Source organism: Anolis sagrei, chromosome 2, assembly GCF_037176765.1.
Source record: "Anolis sagrei isolate rAnoSag1 chromosome 2, rAnoSag1.mat, whole genome shotgun sequence".
In the NCBI taxonomy this organism is placed as follows: domain Eukaryota; kingdom Metazoa; phylum Chordata; class Lepidosauria; order Squamata; family Dactyloidae; genus Anolis; species Anolis sagrei.
Genome location: NC_090022.1, coordinates 66554489 through 66575753, shown reverse-complemented (window position 1 = coordinate 66575753; position 21265 = coordinate 66554489). Strand labels below are relative to the sequence as shown.

Sequence of the window (21265 nt, the reverse complement as noted above, 5' to 3'; positions counted from 1 at the left end):
GAATCGGGTATTTGTGTCAAATTTTGTCCAGTGAATGAAAATATTTCCTGCATGTCAGATATTTACACGATGATTCATAACAGTAGCAAAATTCCAGTTATGAAGTAGCAACAAAAATAATGTTATGGTTGGGGGGGGGGGTCACCACCACATGAGGAACTCCATTTAGGGGTCATGGCAGGCCTGTAGCCAGGATTTCGTTTCGGGGGGGGGGGGCTGAATTTTTTTCAGGGGGGGTTTCGTGGGGGCTGAGTTTTGGGGGGGGGGCTGAGTCTGAGTGAAAGAGGGTCTACCCTAGCCAACCTTTTGTATCATTACCCCAATACCCCCATGCATATGGGATATATTGAGTATGGTGATCAGATCATGATATGAATAAACATAACAGTTTAAATAATGCACCAGTAAGGCCTTTTCGCGAACCACCATGAGAATTTCGGGGGGGGGGGGGGGTTAAGCCCCTCAAGCCCCCCCCCCCCCCCCGGCTACATGCCTGGGTCATGGTATTTGGAAGGTTGAGAACCACTGACCTAGAGAGACCAAGCTTAAGCAGCTGAGGGGGAAAAGGAGGGACCTGAGTCTTCTAGGAATGGTTAGCCTTGAAGTCCAAAACACCTGGAAGGAAGGAGTCTGAGGCTGCTAGAAATGGTGGCAGTTGAGGTCCAAAACACCTGGAGGGCTCAAGTTGGCCCATGCCTGTCCTACCCTGTCAAATCCATTCAGCCCTGGCTCAGTGCTATGGAATCCTCATTGCTATAGTGCTCTTCTCTGGCAAGGAGCCCTGGTGCCTCTCTCAACTCTATAGCCCTGAGCCTTGGCAGTTCCAAGTGGTGTTGAAACGGTCTGCAGTCAGTGTGGATGACTGAGTGTTCCCCTTGAGTTGAGGGCTGCCTCCAGGGCATTGCGGGGCGGCGGGGCCGGGTCCCCTCTTCTCCCTCTCTCTTAACCTGCCCTCTCCAAAAAGAGCAAGCCTTCCCCCTTGCTCCTCCTGGGTGCGAGGCTTGCGGGGGAATGCCTCCAGAGCGCAGGAAGAGGCGAGGAGCAGCAGGGGGAGAGCGTGGCGCGGCTGCGGGGGGAACAAGCGGCGCTGGTGGGATCCCCGGCGGGCGCTGCTCCTGCCTCCTCCTCCTCCTCCTCCTCCGAGGCGAGTGACCCACAGCTGCAGCAGCAGCAGCAGCAGCAGCAGGCGGCAGAGAAGCAGCAACAGCAGCAGCAGGCAGAGCAGAGCAGAGCAGAGCAGAGGAGCATCCCTCCTGCCTGAGCCTCCTTCCTGCCTCCGCCGCTCATTGGCTCCCAGCAGGCGCGCTCCCTCTCTTTCTCTCTCTCTCCCTCCGGCTCAGGTAAGGGCGAGAAGGGAAGAAGGGCAGCAGCAGCAGCAGCAGTAGCCCCTTAGCCTCCCTTTCCTTCTTTCCGCGGGGCGTCTGGCTGTGTGTCTCTGGGTAGTGTCCTGTGTGCGTGATCTCCAGGATAGGACGCTTCCTTCCCCGGCTGCAGGTGGCTCCCAACTCGGCGCCTTTTGCCGCAGGTTCCTCCCCGAAGCTGCGGTCGGTGGTGTCCTTTCGGGTCCTAAGGTGACCTTGAGGTGCTTGCTGCTCTTGAGAGGCCCTGGGGCTGGCCTTGGGCTTGCTTTGGGGTCAAGGGCAAAGGCTGGGCAGGCAAGGAAAAGGCACCAAGATAGGGGAACATCAAGAGAGAGAAAGAGGTGGGAAAGGAGGGGAGGGGGCTGCCAAAAATACATTTCCCTAGTCCTTTTGTGGTCCCCAAACCCATGGATGATAATGGTGACCTGTGGGCTGCACTGGAGTCCAGAAAAAATGGTTAAATGCATGCCACCAAAAGTGCATCTTAGTGCCTCAGAACATGTTGCACTGGGAGAAATGAAATGCCTTCAGCTTTATTTTTTTTTCTCGTGTCAGGAGCGACTTGAGAAACTGTAAGTCGCTTCTAGTATGCAAGGATGTTGCCCAGGGGACATCCGGATGTTTTGATGTTTTACCATCCTTGTGGAAGGCTTCTCTCATGTACCCACATGGGAAGCTGGAGCTGACAGAGGGAGCTCATACATGCTCTCCCTGGATTCAAACCTCAGACCTGTTTGGTGTGAGAGAATTGGCTGTCTGCAAGAACGTTGCCCAGGGGAGGGCAGGATGTTTTGATGTTTGACCATCCTTGTGGCAGGCTTCTCTCATGCATGGGGAGCTGGAGCTGACAGAGTGAGCTCATCCACCTTCTCCCTGGATTCAAATTTCTGACCTGTTTGGTGTGAGAGAATTGGACTTCTGCAAGGACGTTGCCCAGGGGAAGCCCAGATGTTTTGATGTTTGACCATCCTTGTGAGAGGCTTCTATCATGTCCCCACATGGGGAGCTGGAGCTGACAGAAGGAGCTCACCCGCGCTGTCCCCAGATTTGAACCTCTGACCTGTCAGCCTTCCGCCATGCAGGCACAAGGGTTTAACCCATTGTGCCACCGGGGACTCCCATGCCTTGAGCTGGAAGAAGTACGATGTCTTGTTTCATTCTGCATCAGGGGGAAACTCTCTTTTGGAAATGTCTTGGATAGAGACACTGGCATTGCCTCCCTTCAGTATATATATATTGCTATTAGTGGCAAGATGCCACTTGAGAGAACTTCCACCCAGTCTCCTCACATCTCTTCCCTTCACTCTGGAGCATGCTTTGGATAGTTATAACTTTAAGGCAGCTGCTGAGCCTGGCAAAGGAAGGCATTTCGGAAAGGTTAACCCTTAGTAGCTGATTAAGTAGCATTAGGGTAAAATAATTTAGAAGTGCTGTTTGAAAACAGTTTTGCAGGCCACCCTTTTTCAAAGGCACAGAGAAAACCAAGGGCACAAACATGGGAAGCTCGCAACAGCATGAAACAAAGTAAAACTTTGTCGCAGAAACATGATGTTCTCTGCCTTTCTCTCTCTCTTGACACAATTGTACACAGTCCACAAAATAATGTAAAAGCATCAACGGATAGATGCTTCAAAACAGCATAACTCATCCTTACATTATGGAAAACGAGGGCAATCTATCAGGATAGCCTTGGAGCAGAGTGGTTTGGGTTCAAATCCCGGCTCATCAGCTGCCCCTTGATAAGTTACTTTTTCCAAACTACCTCATAGGGCTGTTGTGAAAATGTACTATCATGATCTCATATAAAGGCATGGGCAAACTTGGGCCCTCCAGGTGTTTGGGGCTTCAACTCCCACAATTCCTCACAGCCTCAGGTCTTATCCTCTCACCCCTCAGCTGCTTAAGGAAAAAAGAAGGGGCTTGATGCTGTTAGGAATTATGGGACTTGAAGTCCAAAACACCTGAATGGCCCAAGTTTGCGCATGCCTGACATAGTTACTTTCTTAATGCTTTTCAAACTTCCATCTCATTCCCTTTTTCTCGCCCCAGGCCCAGAGTATAAGTAACTGTTAAATTTATAAAGGAGCATCCTTTAATGCTTGTGCAAATTATATTTCTCTTGGGACAGGATGATTTGTGATCTATAGAATTGCCTTATATCAGTAGATGCGCAGGAACCCCCAGTGGTGCAATGGGTTAAACCTTTGTGCCAGCAGGACTGAAGATTGACAGGTCGCAGGTTCAAATCCAGGGAGAGCATGGATGAGCTCCCTCTGTCAGCTCCAGCTCTCCATGTGTAGACATGAGAGAAGCCTCCCACAAGGGTGGTAAAACATCAAAACATCCAGGAATCCCTTGGGCAATGTCCTTGCAGATGGACAATTCTCTCACACCAGAAGCGACTTGCAGTTTCTCAAGTCATTCCTGACACACACAAAAAGGTAGATGCATATTTTTCTACTGATATATTTTCTGATGCTGAACTTTCAGAGCTGCAGCCTTTTACAGAAATATTCATGAAATGTGTGGAATGTTTATTTGAGAAGGAAATGAATTAATTTTAGATACCATACCCATATGACAGGACCACTGACTGCCCTTGTCAGAGTCCTCAAAACAGATCCTGCGGAACTTAACGAATCTTACTCACAGGTAGGAAATCTTAGGATCACAGTCATAAAATCATTGGGTTGCTGTCAGTTTTCCAGGCTGTATGACCCTGTTCCAGAAGCATTCTCTCTTGACGTTGTGCCCACGTCTATGACAGGCATCCTCAGAGGTTGTGAGGTCATAAAATGATTTATAAATAGCTGCATAAAATATGATTTCTGAAATGATTGCATCAATCCCATATGTTACTTTTCTAATTCTATTAAAATACCCTATAAAAAAAACCTATAAATATCTTGACTTTGTTCTTTTTCAAGCCTGGTGTTCATTTCAGAATCATTCACAAACAAGACCTCATAACCTCTGAGGATGCCTGCCATAGATGCAGGCGAAATGTCAGGAGAGAATGCTTCTGGAACATGGCTATACAGCCCAGAAAACTCACAACAACCAAGTACATGTGTATGTGAAACCTGCCGTAACTTATCTGGGCTGAATGGAAAGGAGAATGTATGCAGAAGTATCTGGCACCAGTTCTTTTCTTCACCATCTCTTTTGAAGGCAGGATGCCTGTCTGGTTGTGTTGAGGATGATGAGAGGATATGATGCTTGCCTACAGACTTTTGGTTCTCCTTTCCCAGAGCTCAAACAGAGGCTTAATTTATAAAATCAGCTTATCGCTTGGGAAACGTGGAGGAGTTTACCAATTTCTTAAGTCTGTTCTAAAACACAGCAATGCAGATGATGATGTCTGGCCACGCTTGTTTTGTTGCCTATGATGTGGAGATGCCAGTTATATTTATCTCCATCAAGCAGTGCTGCAGCCTTTCGCTCTTGTATCCTGTGGTTTTGTTTTGTTTAAGTTTTATAGTTTTTGCACAGTCTTAAATGTTAAATGGGAGCCGCAGTGGCACAGTGGGTTAAAACCTTCTGCTGGCTAAAGTGCTGACCTGAAGTTCTGAAGGTCGGTGGTTCGAATCTGCGAGATGAGGTGAGCTCCCATCTGTCAGCCCCAGCTTCCCATGCGGGGCCGTGAGAGAAGCCTTCCACAGGATGGTAACACATCCTGCCATCCCCTGGGCAATGTCTCTGTAGATGGCCGATTCTTTCACACCAGAAGCAACATGCAGTATATTCTCAGTTCGCTTCTGACATAATAAAAAGTCATAAATGTTTATGTTCTATATTAGTAGTATTGTTGGCATTGGTTTCTAAAGTATTATATAACATTAAAAACATTTTTTCTTTACTCAGGTTAATATTACTCTCTCTGTTTTAATGTTTAATCCCATGTGTTTACTGCCCCACTAAATAAAGTGGGGAAATCCCTCCCGTGTTCATTCTGCACATTAAAGTCAAGGCTTATTATAAATACCTTGCAATTCCTTCTGCTCTTTTTTTTTACAGTAGCTTTACTGGTGTGACTTTAGAATGATTAGAGTGAACTAAAATAGTCTCAAACATACTAACACATACATTCAAGGTTTAAAAGGCCACAATACTCAATACAATTACTTAAAAAAAACACTGAAGAATAATCAATAGTTGATATTATCAAATCTGTGAACCACTGAGGAAAGATGGGAAAACAAGCCAATTTATAAAATGTTGCACCAGTCATGAAACTGTGTGGTTAAAGGGGATATCTCTTCACTCAACATTGACACATATTCATTCTAGTCCACCAATATAGATTTTCAAAACTGGAATGGGTGGCAGGGAAAAATCCTACCAGTTTTTGGATAGGATAATCATAAACACTCCATCCACATCCCTCCCAATTTTACCAAAACAGGTAAATTCTAAATCTACATGACTCAAATTAATACACTCTCTCACACACACATTTAAGTGCAATGTGTATCAGTTCTATGTGTTGTCGAAGGCTTTCATGGATAGAATCACTGAGTTGCTGTGAATTTTCCGGGCTGTATGGCTATGTTCCAGAAGCATTCTCTCATGACATTTCACCCACATCTATGGAAGACATCCTCAGACATTGAGGGGTCTGTTAGAAATTAGGCAAGTGAGGTTTATATATAGCTTGATTAGCATTTAATGGCCTTGTAGCTTCAAAGCCTGGCTGGTTGTTGCCTGAAGGATCCTTCGTTGGGACGTGTTAGCTGGCCCTGATTGATTCTTGTCTGTTTCTTGTCTGGAATTTCCCTGTTTTTTTAATGTTGCTCTTTGTTTACTATCCTGATTTCAGAGTTTAATACTGGTAGCCAGATTTTGTACATGGTTTTCTCCTTTCTATTGAAATTGTCCATATGCTTGTGGACAAGGCCATTAAATGCTAATTAAGGTGTCCAATTGCAACATTCATACTTGCCTCAAGCAGACAAGAGTTCTTTCTCCCACCCTGGACATTCCACAGATATAAAACCCCACTTGCCTAGTTTCCAACAGACCTCACAACCTCTGAGGATGCCTGCCATAGATGTGGGTGAAATGTCAGGAGAGAGTGCTTCTGGAACATGGCCATACACTCCAGGAAACTCGCAGCTTCTCACTGTATCAGTTCTGTTATATATGCACCAGCTATCAAGTGCTGGTTTGTTTATTAGTTTGTTTAATCTCCCACTTTTCCCCCGACTGGAAGTCACCCTTGTCAGAACTATACATTGTTGACCACTGCATATTAGAGGCGTACATATGTTGATTGTGACTACAGGGCAGCAGTCATATACTGTTAGAACTGATTCCTGTAATTTCAGCTCCTCCTCCCATGTTGCAGTGTAATATTTCAGAAAAATGTGGATTAAGAAATATCTGTGTTTCCCAACTAAATTTGCCAGATGACCTTTTTGACTGGACCAGACATGGGATCTGCAGAAAGCTCCTCCTTGATTTTCAGGGAGTTCCCCTTCTTATTACACTGCCATTTAAGATAGTTCCTTCTCAGGCTTTTGTGAGCAATTCCATTTAAAAGCATGTCAAAAATTGATCCAACCTCAATTAGTTAAACCTCTTATAACTGTAGTCTTTATAAGGGTAGTATTGAATTTTGCACCTATGTTTAGCAAAAGTGAGTGAGGCCCTCCCTTCCGTTCTGTAACCATCAGTGCATCCTGAAAAGTTGCTCTGGGTTGGCAAGCCCTTTGGAGTAGGCTTCTGGCACCCGAAGGACTGCAGAGGGGGAGGAAGAAAGTCCCATTGTGCTGGATTTAGACCAGTGTGTTTCCTGGAATGGAGTGCCTTTATATTAAGTAATGGGTTAAGGTGAAAATTATTTTTGTATATGGTGTTTTGATGAACAGAAACATTGTTCAGCTGCATTTTAAAAGTTTTTTTAAACTTCCATTTAATTCACATTAAAGTACAATTTGTTACTACTTTGTTGTTGTTGGTGTTGTTGTTAAGTTTTCTTATTTAAAGCAGTTGTTTTCTTCATTGCTGATGTTCAGGATGTTGTTTTAATATTTTATCTGAACAGCCAAATGCTATTTCTTATTCAGACTTCACTCATATTTATTTTTAGATTGCAAATAAGATTTTATTCTGTAGTGTGTCTAATTACCAGCATGAATCATATGCCTTTTGATTCTAGATCAACTTATTCTCCCTGTAGACTTTGAGCAATACCTTAGACCCAACTCTATGATGTTGACAAATAAATATTTAGGTTTTTGACAATGAGTTTGGAAAACAGTGCTATGGAATTGCACTGACATTGCTGTTGGCTGTCACAGCAGCGTCAAGTAGGCCTACTATTAGTGTCAGATAGCATTCTCCACCATTAACAGGCACAAGAAATGCATAATACAACTGTATTGCCTATATTTGGGAATAGGTGGTAAGGCGAAACTAGAAATAATGTATTTATGTGTTGTTCTAAAAGTTTTTCTTTAGTGTGTCCTTATTCACTTGACATATAGGATGAGACAGTGTTTCTGATTGCTGAAATCAAAGCAAGCTATGCCAGTTGCGCTCATACCTTGGGAAGTCAGATTTGGCCACGGTAGTCCACACTCACATTGAGAACAGATTACTGTAGCACGCTCTACACGAGGTTGCCTTTGAAGACTGTTTAGAAGCTTCAAATGGTCCAACAGGCGGCAGCCAGATTTCTCACCGGAACAGCATACAGGGAGCACACAACTCCCCTTTTACATCAGCTCTACTGGCTGACAGTCTGCTACCGAGCACAATTAAAAGTGCTGGCTTTAGCCTACAGAGCCCTAAATGGTTCCGGCCAAGCTTAATGTATCTCCGAATGTATCTCCCTCTATGAACCATCATAAAGGTTAAGATCTTCTTGGGAGGCCCTGCTCTTGGTCCCACCTGCTTCGCAAGTGTGGTTGGTGGGGACAAGAGACAGGGCCTTCTCAGTGTTGGCTCCTCAACTCTGGAACTCACTCCCCAGTGAGACTAGATCAGCACCCTCCCTCCTGGCCTTTAGAAAGAGAACAAAGACATGGTTATGGAACCAAGCTTTTGGCTAGTAAAGTAACACAGTACAAGAAGTAAATATGAAATATGTGTAATCAACATCTGGAATGGCCCTGTCTATGAGCTTGGATCATGTGATTTTAATGGTATTCTTAGGTGTTTTTAATTTTTATACTTCGGGTTTAAATGTCCTATTATCTTATGATGAATTTGTTCTATTATATTTTATGCTTAGTCATATGCTGTTTGATTTATGATTTGGTTTATGTATGTAAGGCATTGAATTTGAGTCCCCCTAGGGGTGGGAACAGCGGTCTACTGTAAATAAATAGACATTTCATAGCTGCAACACTGCAGCTATGGTAGAATGCACTGTTATGCAACTCTTCTGATAAGGATTTCATATTCGTAACCATCTCTGAAGTATTTTTCTTGCCCACCCCCATATAAAAGAGATATAGAGTGACCAGCCCTATAAGTTGGTGTACACAGGGAGGAAGGAAAGGTAAAATATCCAATCACTTTAGATCAAATTCAATTTCAGAAAAGTTCTCAGGAACTTTAGTGAGTGGTAAAAGGGTGACTCATTCTTACTGGAAAAGGTATGTTGACCTTTAATAATAGAGTAAGGGGCTCAAAATCTGGGAAACAACTGCATGATAGAAGCACAGAGTTTGTGGACTCTTGGAGAGACACAAACCACAAAGGACTGAGCCATGGTGTCTGATGAGAAACATTTTACTAGCCATCAATAGATAAAAAACGTATAGATAAGAAATAGAAATCAAAGAATAAAGGGCAGATCCTAGTTTCCAGATGAATTACTCAAGGGAATAAACACAAACTCTTGTGCTGCTGTATCTTATAACTGGGTTGTTGTAGGTTTTTCCGGGCTATATGGCCCGGAAAAACCTACAACAACCCAGTGATTCCGGCCATGAAAGCCTTCGACAATATATCTTATGACTGTTTACTCTTTCCGAAGAGTATCATTGTGTTTAGCATTGTCTATAGTTTCTGATGATGAATTGTAGATTTGGAAGAAACTATAAGGGCCATCTAGTCCAACCTTTTGCTATGCAGAAACACACAATCAAAGCACACCTGACAGATGGTCATCCAGCCTCATTTTAAAAATCTCAAGAGAAGGAGAGTCCATCAGCCTCCAAAACAGCATATTCCACTGTCGAATACTGCTCTTAGTTTATTTCTACTTTTGATCTTTTGTATGCTTTGACTATATTGTATTTATTTTAATTTGTAAGCTATTTTATTTATTGTTAAATAAAGGTAGTGACATAAACAAATCTTAGATGGGCATTGACTTATCTGTCATATTAGAATGTATTATAATTCAGCAATTTTCTGTTAGATCTTTGGTGAACTGGACCAAGATGTGGGTAAATTGTATAGTAGTTCTTTATAGTGTTTGTGCTCAAAGGATATATGCAGTTTGCATATGAAATTGCTACCCAGAGGTCCTGATTTAGGACATTCTAAAAGGCTATTTTCAATATTAAGGGAAATGCTTAGTTCTCTTGCTAAAAATGCGTAATCATAGGGTTCCCATGAGAATTTCTTGGCCTCTGTTTTTAGAATTCGTGTCGCATCTCTGCGTGTGGTCAGGGACACAACATGGGATGCTAGATAAACTTGAAAATTGTGAAAGACCAATTTGCATGATATTTGTGCCATCTACTACAAAATGTTAGTATTTTTAGCATCAGATTTTGGCAGTCATGAAAAGCACCATAAGTACGTATTTAATACTTTCTAGCCTTCCACCTTCTGTGTTTATATTCTTGCGATTTATTTCTTGTCTTGATGAAGAATGTCCATATGCAGGGAACTATATGTCCTACATGACTGGATTGATTCTCAAATTATAAATGAATTCTGGTTATCCATACTTCAAATTGTATGTACTACAATTCCTTACATTTGTCACAAGGATGCTGCTATGAGGCTGTCACTGGCTTTTGCCATCTGCGTCATTGTTTGTGATGGCAATTTGACAAATTACACAGCATTGTGGAATGGTTGACATACCATTTCTAATTGTTATATGGTTGCTAAGCTTAGGAAACAAGTGATTGGACATTGTATGCTCCTTAGCCAGTGGAGATCTAAATAGGATAAACCTTTAAGTATAAAATGTATTATATGTTGAGTCCCTCTCTTTGACAATATTTCCTATGAAATATAAAATCTAGTATAACACAAAATGAATAGCCATAGTACTTATGAAACAGCTGTCATATTGGTTGGCGGTCAGATTTCAAACTGGTGTTGTGATCATGGTGGGTGGGTGGTTGTTTGATGTACAAAGAGATACATCCTGCCTCCTTCTGCAGACATCACAAGAAAATGTACACTGTCTATGTCCCAGTGTAATCCACCATTACTCCCAACTAGAGCAGACTCCCTGATAGAGAGGTAAGATGGGATGGACAGAAGTTTGAAATAATGGGAATGTCTTTTTCCCTGTGAAGCATTGGGCAAAGCCTAAATGTCTTTCCTGAAATGAAATTTGACCTCTCCCCCAGAATATAATAAAAAGGCATAATATAGATACATCAAGAAACACAACAGAATCTAATGAACTAATCATGAAACACACTAATCATTTTACCCTACCTTCTTGCACCTCTTCTCCTTTTTATTGCAGTGGCTCCATTGCTTTCTGTGCAGTCTTTGCAAGGAATGGAAAAGTAGACTTGAGCTACGCTTTTTGCCAAAGCCAGTCTTTTCTCCAAAGTTGTAACACTGATCTGGAACAATGAGAAAGAATTGGTCAATAAGGACAAGCTTTTTTTCTCGCAGAACAATTGGAGAGAAGAGTGAATGCACACTTTGCACCTTAATGCCACTCCCTGAGGACCACAGATTTGCTATTTTTTAAAAAATAAATAAAATAAAACAAAAACATGGAATCTCGGCCAAATTATGGTCCAAACAAGCACCAGATGGCATGCCTATTATCCAGGTGAAACCCAGCCAGGAGCAATAGGGATGTAATTTTCTGCTCATTTCATTTTTCAAGAAAGCAATGAGTAATTTTAACAGTTTTGTTCCTACTGTAAGAAAGTTGTTGAAAACAGTAATTTTTGAAGACCATTCACGGTCTTATTGTTTACAGAAGTCATGTCTGATTCTTTGATTATCTTTATTAATTAAAATATTTCTATCTCATGGCAGCTTATAAATTCAAAACAATAAAAAATTTCATTAAAAATTGAAAAACCAGAAAGCAGCATTTTCTCTGCAGAAAAAAAATCTGTGTAGAAAATGTTGTAGTTGGGGACTTATTCTGTGCAAAATTCATGCATAGTTTTAGTGTGTTCAGAGAACTACATTTTTGTGAAGGAAATAGCATTATCTGCACAGAAAGTATATTCCAGTTCATAATTACTCAATGGCTTCAGTAGAATGATTAGTATGCCATCTTGTTTTGTCAAAAAGGGGTCTTGTTAGGGATTTGGTTCAGCCCTAAATGAAAAACATACCATCCATTCTTTTTGCCCTGATAGGTAATATTAATCCATAAACCTCACTGAAGGTAATACATTCTTCTCAGTTTTATGTAGATTGTTAAAGAGTTATTTTCCCTTAATCTTTAAAAGACAGCACTGACTGTGAAGTTAATTCTCTTCTTGTCAGTTTACTTAGTGCATTTGGTCTCCATCCTACAACTTGTACTTTTCCATATTGTTTTCTTAATTAGTCTCATCATTGAAAGTATTTAATAGAAGGACACATTTTGAAATTCAATGAATGTATAAACACTGCAGGGAAACGATACTACAAAATAGTATATCAGTTGTCACAAAATATGTTAGGCACAACAACAATTAACATATAAACTCTTAGTTGAACCATAAACCACAATTTCATTTGAGGTTCCTTGACATTCTCCTGGCATGTTTTTCTTAGACAAAACAAATATTCTTTGCCATTTTTGAGTGTTAAGTATCATATCTCTTATATTTACTGAGAAAAGACTGGGTTTCGGTATACAGTTCAGTCTAGTTAATGCTTGCATAAGGGTGGAGAGATGGATGCCACAGGATATTTGAATGGTCAAGTTAAAAAAAGAGAGGGAATGAGAGAGAGGAAAAGCAGTAGACCAACCATAAGTTTCATCTACACTGTAGAATTAAAGCACATTAATGCTACTTTAACGGCTATGGCCCAATGTTATGGAATCATGGGAGTTGTAGTTTTACAAGGTCTTTAGCCTTGTCAGCTAAATACTGGTGCCTCATCAAACTACAACTAACCTCCATGATTCCAAAGCAATGAGTCATAGCAGTTATAATGACAGCATTAATTCTACAGTATCAATGCACCCATAGAACATCATATTTAGGTAAAGGTGGAGGAAACCCTCTTTTAAGCTCTGTTGAGCTACTGCCTATCAGCATAGACAGAAGTAGGCTAGAAAGACACAAATGATAAAAGGCAGTTTCCTATGTTCTCTGGAGAAACTTCCCATAGTTAAAGAACTTCCCTTTAATTGATTATTAAGTGTCATCTCCTCCCATTCAATCAAAAACCAATTTAAACTTGGCAAATCTTCAATGGCAAATCTTTTATTGACTCAAATAAGGCAGAAATAAGATAAATGCATTCTGACTGTGGATGCTGATCTTATTTCTGAATTATAATTCAGAAGCAGTACATCCTTGACAATCCAATTTCCAAAATGACTTCTGTCTGTTCTATTTTACCATTAATGCTGTGTGTAGCTGTCTTTATAGCCCCATTTCCTACAGTTCAGAGCCACCTTTTAAAGGATAACCATGTTCTGAAACAAAGTTAGGAGAGAACAAGTACTGACATACTGCAGTCTAATATTCTAGTAAAGCTCTGTGACATGAAGATCAAAGCAACACCAGAATAAATGTTACAGAACTGTACCTGTTCCTCAGTTTTTTTTTAAGGACCTGAATACTGAATAATAAAGCCAAATTAGGTCTTTGTTATATTTTTCCTTGTAAGGACCAAAGTGCTTCTCTTTGCCTTCGTTGTTGAAGACATTTGATTTAATCATGGAAAAGAGCATAATCAGTTCTGAAAAACATCTTCCTATGAAATTATACCCCAGCATCCAGGCTGTAGTTTTGCACAACAAAGAAATGGAACCCAAAAAAGTTTGTACTGCTGGAGAAGCAGGGTTGTGTAGATGAGAATACTGTATATTCTCAATGGCTGATGCCATCGAGACAGCTTTTCATATATGGGCCTACTTAATAGCTTGTATGTGCCTTAGGTTTATGTCCTCCATTCCATGTTCAGATATGCTTGACATGTCCCAACAAAACATTTGCTTGTCCAGTCTCAACAAAAGTCCGTCTGCTCCACTACAGGTTGACTGATGTAGAAGGAATGCAATCTGGCACCACTTTAATTGCCATGGCTCAATGTTACAGAATCCTGGGATTTGTGGTTTGTTGAAACACCATCACTTTGGCAGAGAAAGCCAAAGATTTTGTAAAATGACAACTCTCATGAGTCTATAGCAACTGCCATGGCTCAACACAGCAGTTAAAGTGACATCAAACTGCATTAATTCCACAGTGTTGATTCACCCTGAGTCACTTCCCTATCTTTGGGCACACCTATACTAACCATTTATTTATTTATTTATTTACTGCCTATCTATACCGCTTTTCTCACCCCTGGGGGGACTCAAAGCCATTTACAACATAATAAATGGCAAATTCAGAGTCTCACATATATACAAAAACATCACATATCCAAATCAATAACATATAACTATAGAAAATAACAATTAAAACTATAAAAACATCAAGTATAGACATAAGTGTGAAATATATTATTGCTGCAATTAACAATGTAGACCCCTTCTCTTCCCCCCCCCCCCCAACTCTCTCTCCATAGCGTTTATACCCTCCCTGCTCCCCCCATTGCATCAGACACAAAGTTATTTAGGTACAGATTGAATACAAAATGGGGAGGATAAAAAAAACAACATCCTGGGTCTTCTTGGGGGATGGTAAATGTGATATGGGGTCCTTGGGGTGAGCGGAGGAAGAGTCTTATCTGATGATGGTATTAGGCTACTGATCAGTTTCATAAAACTCCAGAGGAACATAGATTTTATCAGTTGTGGTATCATAAGTCAGGTGTGAGCTATCACTTGCCAGTAGACTGAGGATAGGGAGGGGCTCTGCAGTGTAGCTGCCACCAATGAGAGTTGGTGTGTAGGCTGCACCTTCCACTCTGGAGGAGCCAAAGTCTCCTGCCCTCCTTTTAACCATTTACCATGAAGGATGGGTGAATCATCTCCGTGGCAATTGCATGGTGCACGTAGCTGATTTGAGTTACCAAGCAGTTGACCAAAGCTGCTTACCATGAATTTGAACCACATTAATCAAAATCGCCAGTTGCTCTGAATCCTCCTCAGGAATCCAGAACAAACTTCAACTTGGATCCATGTAAGCGGTTGAGCAACCTACATGGCTGGTCCAGGGATGTGGGATAGCACTCACTACCCACTCTGTTTTCATTGTTGCAGTGGTCAGTGGTTACAACTGATTCGTCTAGGTTATTTGCTACCTAGGGTGCATTAGTTGGGACAAAGAGATGATTAGGGAAGGGGTGATTTCATCTCCCATGATCCTCTGGCATCCTAGGTGATATAACTCCTTGTGACTCACTACCCACCCTGTTTTCATCATTGCAGTGGTCAGTGAGTACAACTGATTCGTCTAGGTTATTTGCTACCTAAGGTGCATTAGTTGGGGCAAAGTGATGATTAGGGAAGGGGTGATTTCATCTCCCATGATGCTCTGGCATTCTAGGTGATCTAACTCCTTGTGACTAGTGACTGACGTGACCCCTGTCATACATATAGGCTGCTGTGACAACGAGAATGAAGGGGGACAGTAAGGGACACCGAACTAGGTTTGGTGCTGCTGGATGGTCAAGGCTCTCTTCCATCTCCATTGTGGCTGGGGTGGGGCGGTTGTACTGATCTACACCAGAGCTTCTTATACTGTGGGTCCTGACCCCAAATGGATCCATGTTTGGGGTCCTGTAGAAGTTTTTTGAACATAACCTAGTCGCTGTTTTAGATATTTGCATGAATCTGTTGTTCAGTGTTTACAGTGGACTCTGCAGAAGATGCTTCAGCTGTAAAGAGAAAAACCAGCTTGTATAGCAAGCCTTGAAAAAGCTGATCTGTTATCAGTAAATGTTTAGTTATTATACCTTTTTTATATACCTGGCGTCACATAAAAATTTCTTGGGCCAAAAGAAAAGTTGAAGAAGCCCTGATCTGCAGCACTGTTTCTTAAACTGTGGGTCCAGGCCAGGCCCGTAGCCAGGATTTCGTTTCGGGGGGGGGGGCTGAATTTTTTTCAGGGGGGGTTTCGGGGGGGCTGAGTTTCGGGGGGGGGGTGAGTCTGAGTGAAAGAGGGTCTAGCCTAGCAAACCTTTTGTATCATTACCCCAATACCCTCATGCATATGGGATATATTGAGTATGGTGATCAGATCATGATATGAATAAACATAACAGTTTAAATAATGCACCAATAAGGCCTTTTCGCGAACCACCATGAAAATTTTGGGGGGGGGGCTGAAGCCCCCCGAGCCCCCCCCCTGGCTACATGCCTGGTCCAGGCCCAAAATGGGATTTCCTTAGCTATGTGTTAGTGTCATGGGAAATTTGGCAACAGTGAAAGGTTTCACTTACACAAATCTGTTAGCAACAACATGCAGTGTTTCCAGTGGACTTTGCAGAAAATGCCTCAGCTGTACTCCACAAAAGAGAAATAAGTTGGCTTAGCAAGCCATGCAAATACTGAGTTATTATTGGTAAATATTGATTTTTATACCAAAAAAGGGGTCCCAAATAGGAAAAGTTTAAGAAGCCCTGATCTGTATCATGTCAGGGCCAATCTGGGATAAATGGTCAGTGTAGAGCCGCATTCTTTGAAAATACTGGCTGCTTCCTTGCGAAAAAGAGAAGACATTCCAAGAAACAGAAAAGGCAGTTTTGCTTCTTAAAGTGGCAATTTTGTTTAGGCAGTTCAGTCTTTTCACTGATATAAAAGCTTGAAAGCAAAAGGAATTGCTGGCCTGTCTCAATTTCAAGCCTAGAAGGTTTCATGTAACACAAAGGGACCCATCAATAGGACCCATTCAGCCCTGCAAAGCTGCTGCTTCTGTCCTGGGAGTCTTTACCTGAGCCACTTAAAGCATTTCCACATGGTGAGTGTCTCACACTAGCAATTAGGAGACACTAGGCAGCTATTCTATCTCACTCCCCTTAATGTAAAAAGATGAAAGATAAGTAAAAAGATGAAAGAAATGTTGGGGAAAATACAGCAACTTCGCATATGAGTAGGATGCAAAACCCCATAAAACTCAGTGATGGAGGCAAGGTGATGATGCAATAAAAGCCATGCCGGGAAGGCTGATGGCTCCTGTGTTTCTTTTCTGCATTTTTATGGCTTCCTTTTCTGTTCAACTGACCTAGCCACCTCCTTTTAGTCATTGGTAGAATTTCCGTTGCCCTTCAGGCCACCAGCCTTGATATCTTTGCTTGAAATCATCGTTGGTCTTCAGCCTGACCAATATACAGACAATTTAATTTGCTTTTCAGACCAACAACCAACTAATTATTAAGTTTTATCTTTCAAAAACCTTCTATATTGTCTTCTCCCTTAAAATGATTTCAAAGATAAACAGTTATGGTGAAACGATCTGCAGAAATGAAAATTAAAACACCTCTATGCCAGAAAGTAGAGATTTAAAAAAATCAAACTGTGAAAGTCTCTGTCTATTTGGGCTAGTGTTTTCTGACTGTTAATCCAAACTAGGTCCATTGAAACTATTAGATTTGCCTATGTGTTGATTCATCAAACCACAACTTATTCAATAGGCCAGTTTTATTTGGGACTAAGCATCAGAATTTTGGGTTGTTGTAGGTTTTTTCGGGCTATATGCCCATGTTCTAGAGGCATTCTCTCCTGACGTTTCACCTGCATCTATGGCAAGCATCCTCAGAGGTAGTGAGCTCTGTTGGAACTAGGAAAATGGGTTTATATATCTGTGGAATTTTATATATCTGTGGAGTTTATATATCAGAATTTTGCTGAAAAGGATGGTTTCATTATCCAGAAGGAAGCCTCTCTATAGTATAAAGCCATGTTTTAACATGTCAGTGGAACACCATCATAGATTAACCATGAGCACATCCCATGACAAAAGTTTCTGAAATACAGAAGGCATACATTTGAGCGAAGTCATAGTCCCACTCTATTCTGCTTTGGTCAGATCTCACCTGGAATAACACTGTGTCTAGGTCTGGACACCATAATTCACAAATGATATTGACAAGCTGGAACGAGTCCAGAGAAGAGAAGAGCAACCAAAATGGTCAAAGGTTTGGAAGCCAAGCCAATGAGGAATGGCTTAGAGATCTGTTTAGCTTGGAGAATGGTTGAGAGAGAACTTGATATCCATGTTTAAATATTTGAAAGGATGTCACAGCGAGGAAGGGGCAGGCTTGTTTTCTTCTGCCATGGAAACTAGGACATGGAGAAATGGATTCCAATTGCAGGAAAAGAGTTGTTCTAGAGTAGAATATGCTGCCTGGGAGTGTGGCGGAGTCTCCTTCTCTGGAGGTTTTTAAGCAGAGGATGCATGGTCATCTGTTGGGAGTACTTTGTGTGTTGTTGCATGGCAGGATGGGGTTGGACTGGATGACCCTTGTAATCTCTTCCAACTCTGCGATTCTAGGATTCTGTAACTTATTTATTTATTTATTCAAAACATTATACCCTGTCCTTCTCGACCTCTGCAGAGGGCCTCAAAATGGCTTCCAAACAGGCAACAATTTATTTATTTATTTATTCATTTACTGCATTTTTATGCTGCCTTTCTCAGCCCGAAGGCGAGTCAAGGCAGCTTACACTGGCATGATTCGATGCCGCAATAAACAAACAAAATTGAGACAAAATTTATAACAATTAACACACATTATAAAAACCCTGTAAAAAGCATTAAAAGCATAAAACACCAGTAACTTCCTATTAACTCATTTTCCAAAGACATTTGCCAAACATAATATAAAACACATAATAAATACATCCACAAAATTAGAATAATTTGAAATATACATTAAGAACCCGCTTGCCAAATTAAAATCACCAGAATTAAAATCGGTGCAGTGGTTTGAATGTTGGACACAGATTCTGGGAGACCAGGGTTCAAATATCACTTGTTTATGGAGACCAACTGGGTGACACTCTCTGTGCCTCAGAGGAAGACAATAGCAAGTCCTCTCTCAAAAATCTTCCAAGAAAACCCTCTGATAGATCCATTTTACAACCACCTTAAGACAGAAATAACTTGAAGGCACTCAGCAATAATATATGTCTTTATACTTCTGACACTAGCAAAAGACATGACCCCATAACTTTTCTGTAGCAGCAGAAACAGCAATTTAGAAAGGGAGTGATTTTTCATTTGGGAAAACACGATGGGAGTATGTATTAAATCCATACTCTCCTCACTGTGACCCAAATTGGCTTGCTGGTCTTGAGGCATGTTTAGCAAAAAGATTTCGGTTTAGCTCTACATTTCAGCAGTCATTTTGATGGGACAGTTTGCATTCGGGTCAGTTTATAGATCTTTTGACTATCTATACTAGTGTTTCCTGAGTTTTGTTCAGGACTCTAGTAAGAAAACAGCTTGCCATCACATATGTATTGTTGTGATATCATGATGAATGTAGTAGCATAATCAGCTTGCTGCATAATTTTATACCTTTAGCTTATTTTTCTAATGTGAATTTCTTTTACCTGCATTGGTTAGTAGTATAATAATTAAACCAGGAAAAGTTTGACATGCATATTGAAAAGTGAAACTCGGTATCTTAGAACCTAAGGTAATGGTGCTCCATGCAGTCATGCCGGCCATATGACCTTGGCGGCGTCTACGGAAAATGCTGGCTCTTCGTCTTAGAAATGGAGATGAGCACCACCCCTCAGAGTCGGATACGAGTAGACTTAATGTCAAGGGAAACCTTTACCTTTACCTTTAAACTGCTCTTTCAAAATCTGAATATAAAGTGGCAATTCTATTTGCCCATAACTTCCATAAAATGAAAATTATTACTTTTCGAATCAGAGTTCCTCATAAAATAAATGTGTCCTGAACATATGGGTGAAGTTGCAATACTAATGTCAGCCCAGTCCAAAGGCCATTTCAAAAGAGCAAGATATCAACAGACAGTCCTGACATGGCCAACCTCTATGTCAGGTCTGTCATAGTTTGGACTACCATAAAACCAGGCAGTCCAAACTATAGTAGATACAGTGACAATGTCAAGTAGCCAAAGACAAAGCAAGGCACAACAAAGCAGATATCAAACAAGAAATATCTACAAGGAAAACAAATGCCATCCATTTAAGCCTAATTTGCAAACACCATCAGACATATCTAGTATTCCACACAGATGTTACTTGAGCCAGAAAGGTATTAACTGGTAGCACAATCTGATATAACCAATTCTACACATGTTTAACTGGTAGCACAAGTCTACACATGTTTATTCCAAACTAAGCCACATTGAGTTCAATGGCATTTAACTTTCAGGAGTGTAGGACTGCACCATAAATCTTGCTTCTTTCCAATATATTCAGAAACATATCCTTGCTCTTCACCAGATGTCTTTCCTCTGATAGCAGGAAAACTAGCAGAAGGGTGTGTTTTGGTTGACAGCATGAAAGAAAAAAACAGGCTCTTGCTCTATGGGGAAGAGGATGTGAGGCCCTTCATCATTTAGATTGGGAGTTTTATCTGTTGGACTATTTTACTTCTATGAGTTGAGCTATGCAATGTACGGTTCTGAAACTGAAGTGCTTTGAGATCTATTTGCTGATTTAGGGAGTAACAGATAAAAGTCCCGCTTCAATTCTTTTTGTGGATGCATTGAACTCTCAAGATCCCCGAGAATGAGAGAGAGAGAAAATGGGAGAAACAGAGAATGAGATGCGGATTGATTCTCTTGCAAATATTATGTTTACAACATCCATTTTAAAAAATAGACCCATATTGTCCAAGATGGAAAGTAGGAATTATGAGTACAGGAGAGCATAATAGGTCTAAATAAGCCAGTACCTTTTGGTTAGTATTCCTAAGTAATGCTTTCTATTTTCACAGCTATGAGACTTTTTACCAATACATTTATTTAGACATCACAGTTTTAGATATTCACTTCCTAATTTCCCAAAGTTATTTTTAGTAACTTTCTTCTGTGTGCTTTATTAAGCAGTACATTTTGTTTGCTGCCTGTATTGGAGGGAAAAAACCCAATCTCTGTCTGGATGCCTCCTGGATATAAGTTTAATGGAAATGCAGCATAACTTTGACATATTGCAATTTTGATAGCAGGCCTTAATTATGAAGTGAATGGCATTAGTTTGATGAGATGGATGGCACAACGAACTCCCATCAGTTAATAAGCACAGCCTGACTTTCAGAATTACCTTTTTGGTATTATTTAGAGCTTAGTCCTAACTGGAGTCCGCCCAACACAAGCTGTGTTAACATTATTGACCCCTCCTCTTCCTCCTCTACCTTTCTATTCTCTTAATTAAAAATGTTAGGAGCCCCTGGTGGTGCAATGAGTTAAACCCTTGTGCCGGTAGGACTGCTGATTGACAGGTCAGCGGTTTGAATCCAGGGAGAGTGGGTTGAGCTCCCTTTGTCAGCTCTAGCTCCCCATGCAGGGACATGAGAGAAGCCTCCCACAAGGATGGCAAAACATCAAACATTCTGGTGTCCCCTGGAGAGACGGCCAATTCTCTCCCACCAGAAGTGACTTGCAGTTTCTCAAGTCGCTCCTGACACACACACACACAA

At 41.2% G+C, this 21265-nt stretch overlaps 1 protein-coding gene across 6 annotated transcripts in view; it reads left to right on the top strand.

Moving 5' to 3' along the window:
* The first annotated feature begins 1061 nt into the window (after positions 1 to 1061).
* The window catches only part of ATP2B2 (ATPase plasma membrane Ca2+ transporting 2), a 572092-nt gene continuing 551888 nt past the window's right edge, over positions 1062 to 21265 (top strand). For all 6 annotated transcript variants that reach the window (XM_067463583.1, XM_067463578.1, XM_067463579.1 and 3 more), the window contains exon 1: positions 1062 to 1340. The gene's annotated coding sequence lies outside the window, so the exon portion shown is untranslated. The remainder of the gene's footprint in view (positions 1341 to 21265) is intronic.